Source organism: Terrapene carolina, unplaced genomic scaffold (genome assembly GCF_002925995.2).
Source record: "Terrapene carolina triunguis isolate 2854851 unplaced genomic scaffold, T_m_triunguis-2.0 Scaffold69, whole genome shotgun sequence".
In the NCBI taxonomy this organism is placed as follows: Eukaryota; Metazoa; Chordata; order Testudines; family Emydidae; genus Terrapene; species Terrapene triunguis.
In genome coordinates, this window is record NW_020664420.1 from 13,552,131 (window position 1) to 13,560,577 (window position 8,447).

The following is an 8,447-nucleotide window of genomic DNA, read 5'->3' on the forward strand; positions in this document are numbered from 1 at the left end:
CATTCCACTGTTGGTACCAAGATGGTACTTAATTGGGAGTAAAAAAAAATCTAGATTCTACACCTAATACTGACCCCCCCCCACCTTTTTTTTTTATGAAAACCAGAAAAATTCTGACAAAATCAAAAACATTTTCTTTTGTGTCTAAATTTTTTGCAAGGGTGGGGGGGAATTCACAACCAACTCTACTGGTGAAAAATCAGGAAAGCAAAAGGTGGTAGACAAACAGTTGAAAAATGAAAGAAAAAATGAAGTGAAAATAAAAAGCGAACGGAAATCCCTATTCTGAAGGCAGCTTTGCAAGTTTCCTGACTCGGTGGTAACTACTTAGCTACTAGGATGATGAATATGGTATACATACTGTGATAGACCCAGACCAGTTGGGAACAGCAGAGTAGCAGAAGGGAGATATACTGGCCACTAGATAAGCAGTTTTCTGTTCCCTGAGTGACCAGAGCAGGGGCTGCTCCAGGCTAATGAGAACACCTGACTCCAATTAACCTGCTAAGAGTCAGGTGAGGCAGTTACGCACCTGACTCTAATTAAGGCCCCTCTGATGCTATAAAAGGGCTCACTCCAGTCAGGCCAGGGGGAGCCAGAGGAGAGGACGTGTGTGTGAGGAACTGGGCGCAAGAGGTGTGCAAGAAGCTGAGAGTGAGTAGGCGTACTGCTGGAGGACTGAGAAGTACAAGCGTTATCAGACATCAGGAGGAAGGTCCGGTGGTGAGGACAAAGAAGGTGTTGGGAGGAGGCCATGGGGAAGTAGCCCAGGGAGTTGTAGCTGTCGTGCAACTGTACCAGGAGGCACTCTAGACAGCTGCAGTCCACAGGGCCCTGGGCTGGAACCCGGAGTAGAGGGCGGTACCAGGTTCCCCCCAAACCTCCCAACTCCTGATCAAACACAGGAGGAGTTGACCTGGACGGTAGCTTCTACCAGAGGGGAAGGTCTCTGGACTGTTTCCCGACCCACAGGGTGAATCTGTGAGGTGAGCAAATCCGCCAATAAGCGCAGGACCCACCAAGGTAGAGAAGGAACTTTGTCACAATACATATAATCAAAGAGGGAGCTAGAACTCTCTTCTTATGAACACTGGGCTGAATCCACAGTATGGCCTAACTCCACTCATCACACCTGGGAAGCAGATAGGCAAAAGTGCATTATGCCATCCATCCCAGTCCTGGGACCAGCCATTCTCTGGTTCATCTCAGTGCAACACAGAGCAGACTCAAGGTTGTCCCAAGTTATGCTGACTGGTAACCGCTTCTGAAGGGCTGTAGTACCAGCCAGGGATTGCTGGAGTTCAGCAGTGCTCTGTCCATCCCCCAACTTAGGCCAGGAAGGGGGACATAGCACAGAGCTCCCAAACTGAATATTCCCCTATCTCAGGTGCATCCCCAATTAGCCAGTTAAACCAGTTTCCTAGAGCAGCACAAAGTAGATGGAATACAGGCCAAGATAAGGCATATGGTCTATTTAACTACCCCAATTGCAAAACATTTTAAAACATGATTAATAAAATAGTAACTGGGCTGCAGTAATAGTCTTTCATAAGTGGAACCATAACAATTCCATTTACTAACCATTATTCTTAGCTTAATAGTTGTGGGACTCTTATTAGTTTATAATCACCACAAGCATAGTCAGTGCTGCACAAAATACAGTTGCTGCCTTCAGTAATTTACAATCTAGAAGTTAGACAACAGGGTATGTCTACACTGAAGCTTCCCATCTCAGGTAGACAGACATGCACTAACTAGTTTGAACTAGCATACAAAAAATAGCAGTGTAGCCGGGGACAGCATGGGCAACAGCTCTGGATAGCCGCCTGAATGCAAACCCGTCCAGATCCCCCTGCATATGTACTTGGTCAGGTAGCCCAAGCTGCTACCCATGGTACCCCTGACTACACTGCTATTCTTATTGAACCAGCTAGAGCAGAACGAACGATTATCCTGGGAAATACCTCGTCCCACTGGGATGAGACGAAGCGCATTAACAAAACCCTTTTCCTGGTCCACCAGTACTGGCTTCACGCTGTGTGACCCGAGCCATTGAGTCTTTCTTAGCGACTTCCTTAACCTCGGGTAGCTAGGTGCAGCTGCTGCCCTGCTGCAACTCCAATCGCTGTGAACATCTCTTGAATCTCTTTTTAACAGGGTGACTGGGCAACAAAATGGCAGATGAAATCCAGTGTTGATAAATGCAAAGTAAAACACATTGGAAAACATAATCCCAACTATACATATAAAATTATGGGGTCTAAATTAGCTGTTACCACTCAAGAAAGATCTTGGAGTCATTGTGGATAGTTCTCTGAAAATATATGCTCAATGTGCAGCAGCAGTCAAAAAAGCGAACAGAATGTTGGACATCATTAAGAAAGGGATAGATAATAAGACAGAATGATTAGGGGTATGGAACGGCTTCCGTATGAGGAGAGATTAATAAGACTGGGACTTTTCAGCTTGGAAAAAAGATGACTAAGGGGGGATATGGTAGGGGTTTATAAAATCATAAGTGATGTGGAGAAAGTAAATAAGGAAGTATTATTTACTCCTTCACATAACACAAGAACTAGGGGTCACCAAATCAAATTAATAGGCAGCGGGTTTAAAACAAACAAAAGGAAGTATTTTTTCACACAATGCACAGTCAACCTATGGAACTCCTTGCCAGAGGATGTTGTGAAGGCCAAGACTATAACAAAAAAGAACTAGATAAATTCATGGAGGATAGGTCCATCAATGGCTATTAGCCAGGATGTGCAGGGATGGTGTCCCTAGCCTCTGTTTACCAGAAGCTGGGAATGGGCAACAAGGAATGGATCGCCTGATGATTACCTGTTCTGTTCATTCCCTCTGGGGCACCTGGCATTGGCCACTGTTGGAAGACAGGATACTGGGCTAGATGGACCTTTGGTCTGACCCAGTATGGCCATTCTTATGTTCTTAACAATGAAACTGTTGAATCAGTTTCCAGCTTTTGCTATCTGGGTTCTATACTTACCAGCTCTTCCAATTCTCACACTGAGGTTCTCCATCGGATTGGCATTGTAGTATCTACCATCGGCCGTTTACAACGGATATGGAATCAACATCATCTTTGTATGACAACCAAGTTCAGGATTTATTTGAGCTGCAACCTTCCCATACTGTTTTACTGCTGTGAAACATGGACACTACACCACGCAGACTGGAAAAAGCTGGAGGCTTTCCACACAAAATGTCAACGTCGTATATTGGGCATAAGGTGGAATGACTTCATCTGTAATGCAGATGTTTATGGTCATTCGGGTCTACAGACTACTGGGGCCATGGTCCGCTGGCGGCGCCTTATTCTTTTCAGACATGTCGCAAGGATGCCACAAGACGTTCCAGCGAACGCCATTCTCCGGATGACTTGTAACATCTGGGATAAAATTCCACCAACTGAGGGGTAGAGGCGGCCCAGACGTAGACCCCCTATTACACAGGTTCATCAAGCCTGTTCCGATGTTGGACTCTTAGGCCGTCAAGCCTTTGCAGTTGAGCAGGAACGGACCAAATGGCAAACGATCGCTACGGCCGATTGTCTGGATAAGCATTGAAGAAGAAGCAGCTGGAGCAGAGCAAGAGTGGGTGTCTGTCTACCCAAGCTGGGAAGAATGCTCCCAGCTGCACTGCAGATGAACCCACAGTGGGAGACGCAGAGTGGAGAACTACCGGCTTTTTTTATTTTCTCTTTACACTTTATAGCTAGTAGCATCTCTCTTCTTGTGGGCATCAAATCCTTAAAAATTCACTTTTTCCTTGAGTGATGAAAGGTTTTATCTATCCATTTTGGCTCCCATACCATGCCCCTCAACACACTTAAATGCACCCTGTTCCCTAGAACTTTTGACTTATGGATCTTAAACTTCCCAAGTGGCATGGGCACTCTATTAGTAGGTGAATATCTATAGCATGAAATAGCAAGAATTTAAAAATGTGAGAAGGAACAAATGAATATTCCATGAAAGTTAGCTTTAGAAAAAAAGTCATTTTTGCAATGAATGACACACTTATGATCTCCGTTTTATCATCTAAGAATGCAGAGTGGAGACACAGTGGTCTTGGTGAGTAAAATACATGTTACAAAGGTCAGAAGAAAATCACCAACCAAATTTTATTGTCTGTTTTTCATCAAGATGCTGAAAGTTGAAAATTTCACCCAGTGTTAATAATACAGTATTAGTTACACATGACTGCTTTATTGGAGCTAAACCAACATGACTCCTGCTCATTCAGTCCTAAATTTCTCTAGCGGCCAGCTATTTAAGAAAACAAAAGCCTTCATAATTTGTAATATAGGTCAGTGCTTAGCTATGGGAGTTTTAACACACACCAAGTGTTATTTTGAACTCTGAACATTTGAGAAGCATGCCACAGGAACATTGCCTTTATAATGAAAAACATTGGAAAATTCACATATTTACAAACAACAATTTTATTTTTTTAAACTGCTTGAAAAATAGGCAGCTTCCTTGTGTTGGGATGATATCTTGACATGATTGTGGGTCAGATCCTCAGATGGTGTAAGTTGACATAGCTCCATTGGATCTGAACAATTAATTTTGATACACTGTGGGTTCCCAGGCTAAGGTGTCACCCCTGAAAAATCTCCAGGAAAAAAAAGACTCCTGCACAATAATGTACATCTCCTGTGAAGATGAATGGAAGTCGAAGGCACGCAGCAACTCCCAAGGGACCTTCATCATTTTGCAGGATCAGCCGTCTAGCTTTTCCTGGAAAATTTTCCAAGGTGACACCTTGGATTGCAAATCCATTCTTTGAAAAAATTATTTCATTGCTATTCTATCAGTGGGAACTGAAAGCACTCAACACCTTTCAGTACTGGATCATAGGTATTTCCCAGATTTACCATTTGCCTACACCAGTTTTATGCCACTGTAACAGAGTGGAGAATTAGGCCCAAGTTTAATTACAGTATTAATTGATCGCATTCCACTCCTGGAAGAAATTAACTTTAAGTTAAAGGTCAACTCTCTTTAATATATACAGACATCTTATTTTTATTAGCACCAATGAATGCTGTGACTACTGTGCAATGAAGGGAAAAGAGACCCTGAGAAATGGGATAAATATTTGAGATATAAAATATTTTAAAGGGATTACAAAAATCTCCACATTAAGTTAATGTTGCAATTGCACTCAAAAGTCAGGAAATGCCAAAGTTTTTTCCGGTGACAGCAGTGGGAGTTGAAGTATTGTGTAATGTTCCCAGATCTTCTGACTTGAACTCATCCAGCACAGTTGTGATCAGCTGTGAAAGCCAGGAACTTTTAAATGTTTGGACATTCTTTTCTATGTGACTTGACTTAAACTGAAGATGGATACAAATTTAAAGTTTTTGGCTTTATTTATTTATTTGGCATGTGTCTTTTATAGGTGTATATTTGATTAAACAATTTGTAACAAACATATGAAGAACAAGGCATTTGAAAATTAAGCATTCTCCAGTCATTCGTGTTCAGAATATAATCTCCCCGTGTCAATTGTTTTGAGGACAGGGATTCATGGGTCATATGCTCTGCTAGTGTAAATCGGCATGGTGCAATTGAAAGCTATAGAGGCATACGGGATTTACACAAGATGAGAATCTGATACCATGTGTCTTTTCTTTCTTTTTATTTGTTTCCATGTCAGATTTCAAAGTAAAAACAAATAAGGCTGGGAGGCAGAAAACTTGATAGTATCTACAATAAACTAAGGAGACCATTTTTATTATGTTTTTGTCAGGAAACACATGGCACAATAGAGTGTTTATGACCTAGATTAGATATCTTCTAAAAATTATCTACTAAATTGGTGAATATGGACCCAACAAAGCAGCCCTTTTGTGAGAAGTCCCACTGAAGTAAATAACCCTCTCTAAGGGTGACTACTTTACACTGAAATCAATGGGAGTTTATTGACTTCAGTGGGAACAGGCTCAAGACTAGAACTGGATGGAAAACAAGAATTCCATTTCACAAAATATGTTGAGGTTTTGACATTTTGTCTTGTTTCATATTGTGATGAGCAGGAGACCTTTCAGAAATTTTTGGAATAAAAACAGGGAGTGATACACCCCAGAATAGTCAATAGCCCAGTGGTTTGGGCATTCACCTGGAATATAGAAGACCCAGGTTTGAGTCCCAGCTCTGAATCAGATAAAGCAGGGACTTCATAGATTATAAAGGGACTGCTGTGATCATCTAGTCTGGCCGCCTACCTAACACAAGCCATAGGACTTCCCTTAATTTATTCCTCTTTGAACTAGAACTTCTCTCTTAGAAAAACATTCAATCTTGATTTAAAGGTAGGTCCATCCCAAGTGAGTGCCCTAATCAGTAGGTTACTGGCTACCAGAAATTCCACCCTGGACCTGAAAATCCTTTCCTGACAAAAGTTTTGTCAAAACTATTAACATTTCTGAAAAAAGTTTCAGGATCAACACATCAATATTTTCCAACAAAAATCCTTTTCTATGAAAAAATTCCAAACCAATGAGGCCAGGGTTTGCCACAGGGCATCTGAAATTTTCACCACCCCTTCATGAAGAGGCAAGGCCACCCTGCCCAGTGCCGAGGAGGACAGCACATTAAACAGGAAGTCCGAGGGCTCCTCCATCCTCTCTGCTTGGCGGTGGAGGCTTGATGCCACCCTTTTTAAGAGTTCTTGGTGGGCCCCAATGTCCTCCTGCAGGACAGAGGGAGGAGGGGCCGCAATCACCTCATCTCGGGAGGGTGAGGAGGCCGGTGCAGTACTTTGTGTATCCACCGGCACCGGAGGGTCCACCGCCTGGCCGGTCTCTGGGCATGGTGCTGAGGATGTACGTCCCACCGACTCCTTCCTCGGAGGTCTGGAGAGGGAGGCCGATGGTCCTTCTGAGGCTCCGGCCACTGAGCGAGCCCCCACCGTGGGCTGTGTCGGGGGCCCCAGGCACAATGGTACCATTGGGCCAGCCATGGGACAGCCTGCTGTGGCACCGGCGGAGCCGGCTGTTTGGACTGGCTGGCCTGGCCCATCAATGGATGACTACGAAGGGAGGCCAGGCTGACATACGACCTGCCGCTGTCCCTGGACCGGGAGGAGTGGCGGTGCCAAGAGCGATGCTGACCATGGGACTGCAATCCCAATGTGGAGGACCAGTACCGTTGGTAACAGCTGCTCCACAATCGGCTCCGGCGAGCGGACCCATGACAGCGAGATGACAGCAATTGACGCCAGGAGCTGCAGAGGTGGTGCTGTGACAGGGTCCTGGAACGGGACGCCGAACGGGAACGACGTTGACATTCGTGCCATGACCAGCTGCGAAAGCCCCTCTGAGATGAGGACCTTTGGCGTTGTTTGCCTCGGTCCCGTCAGTGTTCGCTCCTCGAGGCGGAGTGGTGCCGAGAGTCTCGGTCAAACGGAACCCAACCAGACAGCCTGGTAGGCATCGAGGGCGATCCATGTGGACTTTGCCCTGAACGGTTGCTGAATGGCATTGGGAATGTTCCCTCGACCAAGACTGGTACCGAGCCGGGGGTGACTGTGGTGATCCCAGCGGCAGCTTGCCTCTGGAGCGTGGAGCCGACATCGGCAGTGCTCCTGGTACTGGCATGGACATAACATCCCGGGCCGCCTGCAGGGCCTCCGGTGTAGAGAGCATCTGGACCTCCAAAGAGGCCTGCTCTGAATGGGCCGGGCTACTCCACTCGACTTGAGTTGGAGGCCTAGAGGCCGGTGGGGATTGAGGACTGCCCAACATGGGTCTAGCCTCTGTCCCGAGTTTACTCTGGTGTTGAAGCAAAGAAGGCCTCTTCCTAACCTTCTTGGCGTGCCCCGTGGACAGGAAGCGGTGCCAACTAGTCGATGGTGCTGGAGGGTCGCCGCACACCAACACTGCGGTGCCCGGTGCAGACTCGGAGTGGCGCGCCGGAGCCGGGGTCAGCGCCGACTCCATCAGAATAGCCCAGAGCCTAATGTCCCTTTCTCTCTTGGTCCGAAGCTTAAACGACTTGCAAATCTTGCAGCAATCGCTGAGATGGATTTTCCCCCAAACAGTGTAGGCAGTCCGCGTGTGGATCACTCAGTGGCATACATCACCTACAAGCGTTGCACAACTTAAAACCCGGGGCACAGGGCATGCCCCGGCCTGGGCACTCTAGCTAAACTAAACTAACTAAACAACTAACTAACTACAGGTACCATACACTGAACGAACAAGCAGTTTTGGGGACGAGCCACAGCAAAGCTGGAGCAGAGCAGTTCCGAAGCACCTTCACTGGCGGCAAGAAGGAACTGAGGGTGGGGGGAGCGTGCAGCACTCCTTATACCGTGCCATGGAGGCACCACTGCAGGGGTCGTTGGGGCACTCCCCTACGGGTACTGCTAGGGGAAAAACTTCCGGCACCGGTGCATGTGGCGAGCACATACACCTA